We start from the raw sequence: 15420 nt of genomic DNA on the forward strand, positions 1-15420 counted from the left end.
AGCAAACAATAAAAATAGTTGTTAAAATCCAAACACACATAATGAGATCACTCTCTGTCAGTATGTGTAACATTCTGGGTCTGGGCTCCTCTGTATTTGGGCTAAAGAGAGTTCAACAACATTTATTAAATGCACTGACATCATAATCTGACAAGATCCATTGTTTAGGGGAGACTTGACCACCCACTGTCCCCCTGGTATCGTGAAGCTCATTGTCCTTTAGCTTTCCAAAACCAGAATCACTTGGGACTCCGGGGGGATCGGTGTATGCAAAATATGAATTCCTTATGCAAGAAATTGTATATGGTCAATATAGCGATCATATCTTATCAGCAGATGGTAATCTCCAAGGAACAAGTAATAGGTTTATTCCACGCTGAAAAATGATCAAATGATTGATGAACCCAAGTGATTTGAAAGAAATGTTAAACAACTCAAAGCGAGGTTGTATAAGGTTAGGGGAGCTGTCTGGTGTGTAAAACACCTGGTTGCAGCACTGTGGCTGTTGTGCTTGAAGAGCTATTGACTCGTGAAGAGCACGATGTACTATCCCCATGTACCGCCTGTCTAATGGTGCCATATTGAAAAACTCATAAAAAAATAAAGAAAGGGGCCACAACCACAGCAAGGTTGTATAAGGTTCTGGGGGCTGTCTGGTGTGTAAAACACCTGGTTTCAGCAGTGTGGCTGTTGTATTTGAAATGCTATTGAGCCATGAAGACGACCCACCTGTCCCAGTGTATTACCTGTAGTGTAATCTTCAGAAAATCATTACAAAATAAAGAAAGGGGCCACAGCCACAGTAAGGTTGTATGAGGATTGGGGGCCTGTCTGGTGTGTAAAACACTTGGTTTCAGCAGAGTGGGTGCTGTATTTGAAATGCTATTGAGCCATGAAGACGACCCACCCGTCCCAGTGTATTACCTGTAGTGTAATCTTCAGAAAATCATAAAAAATTAAAGAAAGGGGCCACAGCCACAGCAAGGTTGTACGAGGTCCGGGGGCCTGTCTGGTGTGTAAAACACTTGGTTTCAGCAGAGTGGGTGCTGTATTTGAAATGCTATTGAGCCATGAAGACGACCCACCTGTCCCAGTGTATTACCTGTAGTGTTATCTTCAGAAAATCATTACAAAATAAAGAAAGGGGCCACAGCCACAGTAAGGTTGTATGAGGTTTGGGGGCCTGTCTGGTGTGTAAAACACTTGGTTTCAGCAGAGTGGGTGCTGTATTTGAAATGCTATTTAGCCATGAAGACGACCCACCTGTCCCAGTGTATTACCTGTAGTGTTATCTTCAGAAACTCATTACAAAATAAATAAAGGGGCCACAGCCACATTAAGGTTGTATGAGGTTCGGGGGCCTGTCTGGTGTGTAAAACACTTGGTTTCAGCAGTGTGGGTGCTGTATTTGCAATGCTATTGAGCCATGAAGACAACCCACCCATCCCACCTGTAGTGTTATCTTCAGAAAATCATAAAAAAATAAAGGTTCCATAACCCAAAACAAAGCTGGGAATAGTCAGATGACCTGCTTAGTGTGCAAAACACTTACCTGCAGCATTGTGGGTGCTGTGGTTTAAATGCTATTGGTTTGTGAACCAGTGCATTGTGCCACATTAAATAAAAGCAAGAGAAAAAGAGATTCAGAACACAAAGCTGTGTCAGTGTTCTGTGTAAAAAATCGGTTTGAACATCATGGGAGCTGTTTTTAATAAGCTGCTGAGTAAAGAATATTTTAATCTTCCTGCTGTCAGTAGTATTGTGAATATAGTTGACCCTTACCTGAATGAAAACAGGACGTAAAGGAAGGGTTTCAGAAATCAAACAAAGCTTTATTCCCGTGCTTACAGTCTGGGTAATTGGAGACCGCGCTGTTCTGCTTCCTATGGTCATATACGGGTTTTTCGCATGAAGCCGTAATGAACAGTATTTCTCGCTTTGTGAACGTGTGCACACAGCGGTCCCCCGGGTTCCAGTTCGTGCGTAATTACGCATCGATGAAAAACCGGAGGTTTTAAAAAAGATAATTAGCTCACTGATACTTTGATGTAGAGGCTGTGGAAATATCCATATGTCGTTTTGGTTTGAAGGCGTTCTGTGCTTCCGTTGTGAAGATATGGACAAAAGAATATTCGTGCTTGGTCAAACAAATGTCATATAAACGAAAAAGTAAAGGCTGAGAAAGCATTCACAATGTATTTTATACACAAAGCAAGTATTCTCGCGATTCTAAGAGGTTTCGTGTAAACGCTACAGGCGTGCCAAAATCGTTTTCGAACTTCAAGCTAACTTTACCCGGTCTGGTACTGTAGGTCACGTAGTTTAAAATCCCAGTCATGTTTTTTTTCCTATCTTGTGGTACATAACGTACCATTTCGGACTATCAGAAAGGGGTTGATTTTGTTAAATGCATGTATTCATTTCCTTTCTGGAAAACTTGTATTTCAAGAAATTCACACAGCTTGTGAGAAATGAAATTCAATTCTTGATTATCAGTGCAGAAGAAATATTACCAGCTGGCAAAAAAAAAAAATTTAACCTGAAAGTTGTGATGCGAGACACGGACCCACCATTCCGTCTGTGTGGTGCGTTCTGTTATTCACTGAAAGGTTGGTGGTTTGAGTCCACCCAGGGACGGGTTTCTTATGTGATGTAAACATTGTCTTCGCAAAGGTCGATTGGATTTCTCAGCGAAACCTTAACCATTTTAATATTTGCAGGAAATGCGAGAGCTTAACACGTGTCAGAATCACCGGGAAATGTCCAATTACTGTATGCCCAACATCGCAACTCCCCAGAAAACCAAATTCACCCAAGAAAAAGTCGAGTCGTCATTTATACCCCCGTTGCATCCTATGCTGAAATATTTTAAAAATACAATGCAGATTTGTTTAAGAACTTGCGAGCTTTGTTACATTAGCACCGTGCATTTGGACTTCGATATTTTGACACATTTACCTTAATTTTAAACATAAATACTGTACAATCTATTGTAATTTTGTTGTACTATTAAAATATGTTAGCTGAGGATGCAAAGGGGTGAAAGGGAAAGGTCAGAGGTGTAGTAACACCAAGGTTAGGATTGGTGGAGGTGATAAGGGTGTTGATGGTTTTTCTCTGTAGAGGATTTTGAGTTTTTTATCCTTCTCTGAAGTGAGAAACTGGAAGAGTTGGGAGTTGAGGGATCTGATGAGGTTAGTTATGAAAGGAAGTTGATATGGAGCTGTTAGCTGTAAAATCTCCTTAATGTCTTTGATGTTGTCATCAGCGATAAACTGCACTCAGCAAAGATAAAAAGAAAATTATCTTTGCTTACTGCCCTGTCTTTCTCACACCTGAAGAAGGCTCCACAGCCGAAACATTGTGATTCTTTTCTTCTCTTTTCAGCAGGAATAGTCCTTTACTTGTTCCTTTGCAGCCTACGCATGCTGACGCAGCTACTCACCCGATATCTAACATTCCTATAATCACAACTATGAATGTCCACTTTGGGTATTTTTTCGATGATTATTTATTATTATTATTTATTCTGTCATTGAAGCATATTTTATGTCATACTGAAGTGTCATAATCACTGAAAAAATATTTTTTTTCATTTAGAAAGTAAGAAAATGATAAATCACTAGGAATTGCATTTAGCCTGTTCTGATCTAGATTTTCTAAATACTTTAACATGCCATGTTCACAATGTCACAACTCATAAATGAAAGTGAATTGTTGTAATTACAAAAGTACATAGTGTCGGGACATTGAGATGTTTTGGTAATGAGGATGGAGGGACATGCAATGTTCACAGGGTCAAATTTATAAAACGCTACAGTAAAATTTCTTGTATTTCGGGATTATGAGAGCCTGTTACATTGTGTCTCACACCTCAGTGTCAGAATTTTGAGACATTTTTATAACCAGGGGTAGGTTCATAGCAATAAGCAGAAAGTGCGATCATCCTTTGCTCATCCTCGGTTAACCATATATTCTCATATGCCATGTTCTGAATGTCCCATTTAAAACTGCTATATTAAAATTAAGACTTTTTATGATCAGAAGGCAAGGTTGTGGTAAATATGCATAAAGTGAAAGTGAACTTATGTTTTGCCTTTGTCTTGTTATTGTGAGTTTTGAAAATTGGTTTTCGATTTTCTGAAATGTGTTTCACACAAAAATGCAATTTGGATAGTCACTACTTATATATTCCCCTTTACTGAGGATATGTACAGTAATCCATCCCGATTAGTACTTTTAAAAATTACTGTAGAGAGCCATCAGAAAGGGAATGAAAACTTGCATTAAACAAAATCAAGCTGCATGTAATCATCCATAGTGATACATTTTGTAAGACAAGAAGAAAGACACTGCTGGGATTTGAACGCAGAATCTCCTGTTTAATAGGAAAACACTTTAACCAAATCAGCCAAGATGCTGTCAGAGTATTAACATCATGTCTGCATCAGTGATTACAGCTGACTATCGCTGGAGGACAGTTCACTGTGAACAAGTCAGCCTGCATAATGAGGGGAAGAGACCAGCCTCTGTGATGCACTATAGAGTTACACTAACCTTCTATCCAACTGTTCTATGCTGCATTCTACCCTAATGGTAAATATTGATTTCCGTGCGTGTAATATTCATTTTTTTGTCAAATATTATCAAGCACAAATTTTGTTGTTGAAAATAAGCCTTGTGGTTTTCAATGTTGTGATCCTTTTCCCCCACTGTCACCCAAATTGATACACTGTGCTTTGACAATTCTTCAGGCGATATTGTTTAGAGGAGCTCAGTAGAATTAGTTTGCGTATATAAAGTATTTATTTTCCCTTTAATCCTTTAAAACATATTACATTTTCAAAATATTGTATCTTTCTTCCTACTAATTGTAGCGGCAATGCTTGTTAATAAGACAGAATTAAGTGTTGCTGTGCTTTCCCAAATGAGGCCCCATCTCTCTCTTCATCTCTGTGGTGCAGCCACAGAGAAGCTATTCAGGCAGGCTGATTTAAAGATGTTTTCTTTTGATAAGGGACAGCTCCCAAATGGGGATGCATTTAGCTAAGTCTGGCTATCATGATCAATGGGCATCCATTGGCGCCTATCTGTCTAGGGAGTGCCAGATGGACATCTGGACTGCATTCCTAAGTGTCAGGAGTAAGTGACTCATATCTCACCTTGATCAACCAATCAGGGACTGGTAGGGCCGAGTAACCCACGTGGGTCTCTGATGCCCATGAAACTTTCATCCAATAAACGAGCTGAAGTTCCTCCAGGTAAAAACAGGCAACACAGAGCTCCAAGACTATTCTAAAGGGAATTCAAAGGAGAATTCCAGGGCTTTGAGACAATTCCAGGGCGGGACGGCCCAGGAGCAGAAAGGCTCCCAAGGGCAGAACATTCTCGCAGCGCGCCTCCTGACCATCCTGAGACTCAGCCTGGACAACCACGGAATGGCTAGTGTGTCCGAGTGCCAGAACTTTGCTTTGTTCTAAGAGTCGAGAGAGGAGGTTGCCAAAGAGTAACCAAACGATCCACCCGAGGTTAGCACCAGCAGCAGGCCTCGTGAACAGGTCGGAACTGTGGACAGCTGAATCACTATTCAGAACTATCGCTTCATCAGGAATGAACTGGTCTTCTTCCTGACCTGCTGGGACCCACAGTCATCTTTTCTCCTGTGCACAAACTTCGCTAGTTTCAGCCAAAACTAACTAGCCGGTCTTCAGAGAGCATCAGCAGCGCAACGTCGTGTGATCCACTGTCCCAGCCTGAGGAACAGACAGTCAGCCCGTCTCTCAATAATAATAATACGGTGTGTGATCTCCTGTCCCAACCTGAGGAACAGACAGGAGTGAGCCAGTCTCTCAATAATAATAATACAGTGTGTGACTTCCTTTCCCAGCCTGAGGAAAAGACAGTGAGCCTGTCTCTCAATAATAATAATACAGTGTGTGATCTCCTGTCCCAGCCTGAGGAGCAGACAGCGAGCCTGTCTCTCAATAATAATAATACAGTGTGTCATTTCCTGCCCCAGCCAGAGGAACAGACAGTGAACATGTCTCTCAACAATAATATAAATAAACTGTGTGATCTCCTGTACCAGCCTGTGGAACAGACAGTGAGCCTGTCTCTCAATAATAATAAAACAGTTTTTGATCTCCTGTCCCAGCCTAGGGAACAGACACTAAACCTGTCTCTCAATAATAATAATCCAGTGTGTGATCTCCTGTCTTAGCCTGAGGAACAGACAGTGATCCTGTCTCTCAATAATAATAATCCAGTGTGGAATATCCTGTCCCAGTCTGAGGAACAGACAGTGATCATGTCTCTCAACAATAATATTAATAAACTGTGTGATCTCCTGTCCCTGTCTGAGGAACAGACAGTGAACCTGTATCTCAATAATAATAATAATAATACATTGTGTGATCTCCTGTCCCAGCCTGGGGAACAGACAGTGAGCCTGTCTCTCAATAATAATAATACAGTGTGTGATCTTCTGTCCCAGTCTGGGGAATTGAAAGTGAGCCTGTCTCTCAGTAATAATAATATAGTGTGTGATCCACTGTCCCATCTTGAGGAACAGACAGGATTGAGCCAGTCTCTCAATAATAATAAAGCAGATTATCATCTCCTGTCCCAGCCTAAGGAACAGTCAAGAAAGAGCAAGTCTCTCGATAATAATAATACAGTGTGTGATCTCCTGTCCAAATCTGAGGAACAGACAGTGAGCCTGTCTCTCAATAATAATAATACAGTTTTTGATCTCCTGTCCCAGCATGAGGAACACTGAGCCTGTCTCTCATTACTAATAATACAGTGTGTCATTTCCTGCCAAAGCCAGAGGAACAGACAGTGAGCATGTCTCTCAACAATAATATTAATAAACCGTGTGATCTCCTGTCCCAGTCGGAGGAACAGACAGTGAACCTATCTCTCAATAATAATAATACAGAGTGTGATCTCCTGTCCCAGCATGAGGAACAGACAGTGAGCCTGTCTCTAAATAATAATAATAATAATAAAGTGTGATCTCCTGTCCCAGCCTGAGGAACAGTGAGCCTGTCTATCAATAATAATAATACAGTGTGTGATCTCCTGTCCCAGCCTGAGGAACAGACTGTGAACCTGTCTCTCAATAATAATAATAATACAGTGTGTGACCTCCTGTCCCAGCATGAGGAACAGATAGTGAGCTTGTCTCTCAATAATAATACAGTGTGTGATCTTCTGTCCCAGTCTGGGGAATAGAAAGTGAGCCTGTCTCTTAGTTATAATAATATAGTATATGATCCACTGTCCCAGCCTGAGGAACAGACAGTCAGCCCGTCTCTCAATAATAATACAGTGTGTGATCTCCTGTCCCAACCTGAGGAACAGACAGGAGTAAGCCAGTCTCTCAATAATAATAAAGCAGATTATGATCTCCTGTCCCAGCCTAAGGAACAGTCAGGAAAGAGCAGGTCTCTCGATAATAATAATACAGTGTGTGATCTCCTGTCCCAGCCTGAGGAACAGACAGTGAACCTGTCTCTCAATAATAATAATACAGTGTATGACTTCCTGTCCTAGCCTGAGGAACAGACAGTGAGCCTGTCTCTCAATAATAATAATACAGTGTGATCTACTGTCCCAGCCTGAGGAACAGTGAGCCTGTCTCTCAATAATAATAATACAGTGTGTGATCTCCTGTCCCAGCGTGAGGAACAGACAGTGAGCCTGTCTCTCAATAATAATAATAATACAGTGTGTGACTTCCTGTCCTAGCCTGAGGAACAGACAGTGAGTCTGTCTCTCAATAATAATAATACAGTGTGTGACCTCCTCTCCCAGCCAGAGGAACAGTGAGCTTGTCTCTCAATAATAATAATACAGTGTGATCTCCTGTCCCAGCCTGAGGAACAGTGAGCCTGTCTCTCAATAATAAAAATACAGTGTTTGATCTCCTGTCCCAGCCTGAGGAACAGACAGTTAGCCTGTCTCTCAATAATAATAATACAGTGTGTGACCTCCTCTCCCAGCCTGGGGAACAGTGAGCCAGACTCTCAATAATAATAATACAGTGTGATCTCCTGTCCCAGCCTGAGGAACAGTGAGCTTGTCTCTCAATAATAATAATGCAGTGTGTGATCTCCTTTCCCAGCATTAGGAACAGACAGTGAACCTCTCTCTCAGTAATAAAAATACATACAGTGAGCCTGTCTCTCAATAATAAAAATACAGTGTGTGATCTCCTGTCCCAGCCTGAGGAACAGACAGTGAGCCTGTCTCTCAATAATAATAATAATAATAATCATAATAATAATAATAATACAGTTGTAGTGTGCTCTCACGAGGCACCAGTTCTTTAGGGTTTGGGCATTTACTGGGACAATTATTAATTGTAGCAGTAAATAATAAAATGATTATTTAAATGGCCTTAGAATCCAACCATGCGATATAACTCAAACAACGCATACACACAGGTACTAATACACGAGGAAATATTTATTAATAAAATATTTATACATAAAATATTTATACATAAAATATGCATGTAAACCTAACAGATCTTATCGAGAGGGTTATCAGAATACAAAAGGTATATATTCAATCAGTTACGAAGAGTTACATATATCAAGAGGACATACGTTCAGTATATCATTCATTTAGACCGTTTCGTAAATGAACTTGGTTATAACTTCTACATTAGATACTCAAAACAAGTACATAACTCTTAGGAATTAAATTGATATCAACTGGTTGGAATAACAATTGAATTCTCGAGCTGTGATGCAGTGCAGTTGAATGCTCATCCAATCTCTGGGGATGTAGATATCCTGCGGGCTCTCTGGCTCCGTGCCAGGCTGTGCTGTGTGGCTTGCGACGGTGCGCTGCTGATGCTCACTGACCGGCTAGTTAGTGTTGGCTTTAACTAGCAAAGTTTGTGCACAGGAGAAAAGATGAGTGTGGGTCCCAGCAGGTGAGGAAGAATACCGGTTCGTTCCTGATGAAGCGCTAGTTCTGAATAGTGATTCAGCTGTCCACAGTTCTGACCTGTTCACGAGGCTTGCTGCTGGTGCTAACCTCGTGTGGATCCTCTTGTTACTCTCTGGTAACCTCCGCTCTAGACTCTTAGAATAGAGGAAAGTTCTGGCACTCTGACACACTGGCCGTTCCGTGGTTGTCCGGGCTGAGTCTCAGGATGGTCAGGAGGCGTGCTGCGAGAATGTCCTGCCCTTTGGAGCCTTTCTGCACCTGGGCTGTCCTGCCCTGGAACTGTCTAGCACCCCTGGAGTTCTCCTTTGAATAGTTCTGTGTTGCCTGTTTTTACCTGGAGGAACTTCAGCTCATTGATTGGCTGAAAGTTCCATGGGCATCAGAGACCCACGTGGGTTACTCGGCCCTACCAGTCCCTGATTGGTTGATCAAGGTGAGATATGAGTCACTTACTCCTGACACTTAGGAATGCAGTCCAGATGTCCATCTGGCACTCCCTAGACAGATAGGCGCCAATGGATGACCATTGATCATGATAGCCAGTCTTAGCTAAGTGCATCCCCATTTGGGAGCGGTCTCTTATCAATAGAAAACATCTTTAAATCAGCCTGCATGAATAGCTTCACATTGGCTGCACTACATAGATGAACAGAGAGATGGGGCCTCATTTGGGAAAGCACAGCAACACTTAATTCTGTCTTATTAACAAGCATTGCCGCTACAAGTGAAAGACTGAAGTGAAATAGAGTGGGGACGAAGGCAGTGAAGAGAGAGAACGTGGGAAGAAGAGAAAAACGCAAGGGAAAAAAGCAGCGTTGTAAAAGAGGTGACGGAGCTGTCCTCTCTATAAGAAAGGTGCCATTGAGCCCTGCTCTCGCTTACGGCCACACCCCTTTGAGCAGGCCCTCTGACGTCACAGGGGCCGTGGTCAGCGTGAGAGCAGGAAGAAGGAGAGGAATAGAGCATTTGTTTGTCTCAAGTAAGACTTTGTTTTTTGTGAATTTTTGTGTTTTTTTGTGAATTTTTGGTTGATTTTTGAAGCCCTCCCCTTCAGCCTAGCGCTGTTTGGGGAGGGGAGAGACTTTTGGTTTTTTGTTGTTGCTTTTTTGTTGCTTTCTGAGTCCTGTTTGTGTTTTAATGGAAGGAAAAAACATGGAGGCAGAGAATGTTATTGTAGTGGAGGAGGAGAGTGGTGTAGGAAAGAGAAGGATGAGGAATTTGGATCGACCCCCCCGGCGGGTTTTTGCAAGGGCGCATACTGTTGTGGTGGATGTGAGCGGTGTGGAGAAACCATCTACGGGTGCTATTATCGCAGCGGTGCATGGCGTCTGTGGGGAGGGCTCTCTTTTTGCCTGCCGCCCCCAGACGCCAAAAGAGTTTGAACTGACTCTGTACTCAAAAGAACACGCGGACCCTGCCGCTGGCTGGAGCAGAAGGAGGTAGTGGTTTCCTTCCTCCACCTCCCGGCATATATCTCAGACGAGACTATCAAGGAGAAGCTGAGTAGCTGGGGGGTGAGAGTGATTTCGGACATCAGGATGCGCCACTACCCTGGGACCACCATTGCTGATGGCATGTAGCCTCGTTGCCATACAGCACCCGCTTCGCCACGGCAGAGGGGGACCAGTACTTCAGGGTCCTCCACGACCAGCAACATAGGGTGTGTCATGTCTGCCTGGACTCGGGGCACATTGCCAAGGACTGCCCCGAGTTCCTCTGCTATGAGTGCAGACAGCCCGGCCACCGCGCCAGGAACTGCACCGCTGCCAAGTGCCCGGACTGCCTCCATGCGCTCATGAGCTGCAACTGCGAGCCGGAGCCGGAAGATCCAGCCGCCACAGGAGCAGCTGCCCGCAACGCCGAGGGGGTTGAAGATGGACTACGAGTGGCCGCTGCAGCTGAGCATGGAGAGTTTCCAGCAGCGGCGCCCCAGGACCCCAGTGAGCCAGCAACGCCCCAGCCGGTGATAGGGGAGAGGCAGAGGGAGGCCCCTCCAATCCTGGGTACAGCGCAGCAGAAAGGAGCCGGGGACCAGCCAGCATCTCCACCAGCAGGGGCGCCCCGTTGCCCTAACAATCCTGCTGCATCCCACTCTGTGCCGCAAGAGAAGCAGAGGGAGGTTGCTCCACAACATGCGGCGGTGCAGCGTGGTGCAGCTGAGATCCTACGGGCACCACCACCACCAGAGGCGGCCCCTCAGCGTACCAGTGGGCTTTTGACACCCCAGCCTGTGCAGGGAGAGAGGCAGAGGGAGGAGGCGACGGCACCAGCACCACCACCACCATCACCGTCAGCGGTTCCCCAGCTTACCAGTGAGCCAGCAGGGCCCTCTTCTGGGTCCAGGCATGAGAAGCCTGCTGGGGTCAGCAAAGGCGCTGCTGCGAGGCGTGTGACCAAGCGGCAGCGGCAACGGCGAAAAGACCCTGGCAAGGTGGACATAGGCCCAGACGAAAAGACGCCCGAGGACCCAGAGGAGCCTGAGGGGAAGCGCCCGGTTGCCCTGCAGCGGCCACAAGACACCGGCCTGCCAGGTGAGGGAGCCTCTTCAATACTCGGTCAGGCACCGTTGGCAGAGACTGAGGAAGGGGAGTTGGATATGGTCATGGGAGGAGAGGTAGGGGAAGTGGTGGAAGTAGGAATGGAGGATGGGTGTCTGGAGATGGATGGGACAGGGACGGAGGAGGGGTATTACAGGGCATGAAGATGGAGGGGGAAGGGGAGGTGGTGGAGATGGATGGGGTGGAGAGGGAGGACAGGGAGGAGGGGGAGGGGAGCGGGCAAGCCGGGGTACAACCGCCTGGGCCCTCGAAGGCTGGGATCCAGTGGCACCACGTCAGGCCTCAGCCCAACCTGAAGCCCAGTTCAAGAGTTGTCCGCAGACCCATCCCTGATGTCTCTGCGGTGGCGGAGACAGGAGGTGGGGAGGAAGCGGCAAGTGTTGGCAATGAGAATGTGGCAGAAAGGGCGGGGGAACTGTCGCGCGGGCCGGAGAATTAATTTCACTCTTATGGCCATATGCGTGATGGCAACTTTCGCCTCTTTAAACGCCAACGGGCTGAGGGACTGAGCAAAGCTGGGGGCAGTGTTAGCTCTGCTGGGGCGGACGGATGTTGTCTGCCTCCAGGAGACCTTCTGGGACGAGGAGTGTGTCCGGAAGGTGCGAGCACAGTGGGACGGGGAGCTGTTTTACAGCAACGCCTCCAGCCTGTGCAGGAGGGGGGTGGCTGTGCAGGTGAGGAGGGGAGTGTACGAGAGCGTAAGGCTCCTGCACCACGACACGGAGGGCCGGCTCCTGCAGGTCTGTCTTGGGTCTCCTGGACAGTCCGTACTGCTGAGCAACATCTACGCCCACAATGGGGAAGCTGAGCGGCTCGCCTTCCTCAAGCAGCTGGAGGCGAGCTGCTTTCAGCAGCCAGGGCTGGTCGTCGGAGATTTTAACTGTGCACTGAGTGCGCTCGATGTCGCGGTTGGGATGACCTTTAAGAGCAGCGCTGCTCGCAGCTTCCTGGAGCGCAGTGCGGAAGCTCACTGGTTCGTGGATGCGTGGCGTCAGGCTTATGGTGCGCGGAGGGACTTTTCTCGGCGGCAGGTCGTCGAAGGTGTCTTGAGACAGAGCCGGATCGACCTGTTGCAGGGGCACATGAGTCTCTTCCCGTGCCTGAGCCGGATGCACTATGTGTTCACGACCCTGAGCGACCATGCTGTGCTTCACTTCTCTCTAGCAGGGGCACAGGAGGAATGGGGCCCCGGCCTGTGGTGCTTTAATAAGGTCAGAAAAGCTGGTCTGGTGGGATAATCTCAAGTACGCCATCAAAGAGTTCAGTATCTCGTATGGCCTGTCCCGGGGGCGGGAGAAGGCCAGGCGGGAGAGAGAGCTTCGGGCTCGGATCACCTCAGAGCTCGGGCTCCTGGCAGATCACGGCGGGGGCTGCGAGCTCTTGCTGGAGCTGAGGGGTGAGCTGCAAGCCCTGGAGGAGCCAGGGTGCGCAGCAGAGCCCAGTATCTGGCCAAGGGCGAGAAGAGCACAAGGTTCTTCTTCGTCCTGGAGGAGGAGAGGCAGCGCAGCTCTTTCATCAAGGAGCTGGTGGGAGAGGACGGTGTGCGGCTCTCTGCCCCTGAGGCCGTTAGGAATGAGGTGTTTTCTTTTTATAGCGCCTTGTTCCGGTCCGAATGGGTGGATGAGCAGCAGACCCAGGCCATGCTGGCCAGGGTGAGTACCTGCCTGTCACAGAGCGATCGTGAGCTCTGTGACAGTGCGCTGAACTTGGAGGAAGTGCTTGAGGCACTTCGGGGCTCGTCTCCTAACAAGAGCCCTGGGTGGGACGGGCTCTCCTCCGAGCTCTACAGACACTTTCAGCAGTCCCAGGGGCCCCTCCTTCTGGAGGTGTTCCAGGAGATTGCCAGGACCGGCGCTCTGACCCCATCTATGAGAAGGGGGGTGATCTCTCGTCTACAAAAAGCAGGGGGATCCCTCCCTTTTGAAAAACTTTCGCCCGATCAGTCTGTTGAACACAGACTATAAGATCCTAACTCGTGTTCTCTCCCTCAGGCTCGGGAAGGTTCTGCCCAGGATCCTGTCGCCTTCGCAGACCTACTGCGTCAAGGGGAGAGACATCGCAGACACGGTGTGCTCCATCAGAGATGTCGTGGACCTTATGCGGGAGCAGCCGAAGGGCGGATACATCCTGAAACTGGACCAGGAGATGGCCTTCGACAGTGTGGAGCATTCCTTCCTGTTTGAGGTCTTGAAGAGCTTCGGCTTCGGCGAGGCCTTCATCTCCTGGGTGAGGCTCGTGTACAAGGGGATCATGAGCTGTGTCAAGGTGAACGGTTCCCTCACAAGCTTCTTTCCAGTGACCAGGTCAGTGCAGCAGGGCTGCCCTCTGTCAGCTCTGCTCTACTCCTTAGTGGCTGAGCCCCTGGGTCTGGCGATCCCCAGTAAGGAGGGGGTGTGCGGTGTCACCTTGCCTGGGGGCACCGCCACCTCGTTGATATACCAATATGCTGACGACACCACACTGACGTTGGCGGAGATCTCGGCCATTTTGGAGGTGGTGCAGGCCTCCTGCGCTGCCTCGGGCGCCAAGGTAAACTTGGAGAAGTCTGAGGTCATGCCAGTGGGGAGGGCAGACCTTGCACCGCTCCTCGGCTACCCTTTCAGGGTGGAGACGGGTCACCTGAAGGTCCTTGGCGTCTACATTAGTGCTGATGAGCAGGCCACTGGGCTTCTCCTGTGGAAGGAGAAGCTCATTAAGATGAGGGCCAGGCTAAATCAGTGGAGACACAGGTCCCTGACCCTAAAGGGAAGGGTCCTGCTCGTTAACACACTGTGCCTGTGCCTCTTGTGGTACCCAGTGTCTGTGATGCCTCTTCCTGAATGTGTAGAGAACGAGATTAGGCAACTTGTGGTGGGATTCGTGTGGGAGGGGAAGCCTCCACGGGTTGCTCATGACACCCTCATTGGGGAAATCTCCAGGGGTGGGCTGAAGCTGTGTGATGTAGGCCTGAAGCTGAAAAGAGATGCAAGCAGCTGGACTTCATCCGTCACAACTGCGTTTTCACCAAGATGGTACTGCAGCGCTTCCATGCTGAGGAGGACTCCCGCTGCCCTGTGTGCAGGAAGTGGACGGAGGGGCTGCTGCACCTCTTTTTTTTCAGTTGTGATGGATTGAAGGATTTGAGGGCGTGCTTGACGGATCTGCTGGATGGCCTGTTTCGCGCTGTCCGAGGAGCTGTTCTTGACGGCGTGCCCTGGAAAGAGCTGTTCCTCTTTGGATACCGTGGGTCTACATCCCATAACCTTTAACGGCAGATGCCTGGGTGAGGATTTATTTTAAAAGTAAACATTTTAGTAAAGTCCGTTATATTGTTAAAATCTATAAGCATTATAAATATCAATTTTTTGCTTGTGCTTAAAAGTTATCGCTGCTAAATGTGTCTTATTCAATTATTTTAACACTTTTATGACCTATCCACTAAAATATAAAGACCAGCCCCACAATGCTCTTCTCAAAAAATAAAATAAGTTACATTTTTGGATTCAATGTAATTTCTTTTCTAGGCAAACACACATCATTTGAGGTTTGGGTTGCATGTGAATATTTTTAAGGTTTAAAGACTTTACATTCACGGTATGTGGAAAAGTATTTCAAACTTTTGTAAAGCTGTTGAGAATTTCTCATTAAAAATAAGCTTACGTATTTTAATTCAACGTGATTACTTTTCGCTCTCGATAAAACACGTGTGATTTTGGGGCAGGGGGATATGGTGGGGCATTCTAAAACATCACAACCATTTGAAAACTGTCTTGAGCTATGTAGGCATGGTTACGGATTTGGAGTTTATGCTTAAATGAGCCGACTTGCCGGTTTTGAAGTGTGACACCTTAGCTGTCAGGCCCCGATATTGACTGCTGCGAAGATGGCTTCTTTAAGTAGTGAATCATCGGATTCCTCT

This window comes from Lepisosteus platostomus, chromosome 5, assembly GCF_059453375.1.
Source record: "Lepisosteus platostomus isolate fLepPlt1 chromosome 5, fLepPlt1.hap1, whole genome shotgun sequence".
In the NCBI taxonomy this organism is placed as follows: domain Eukaryota; kingdom Metazoa; phylum Chordata; class Actinopteri; order Semionotiformes; family Lepisosteidae; genus Lepisosteus; species Lepisosteus platostomus.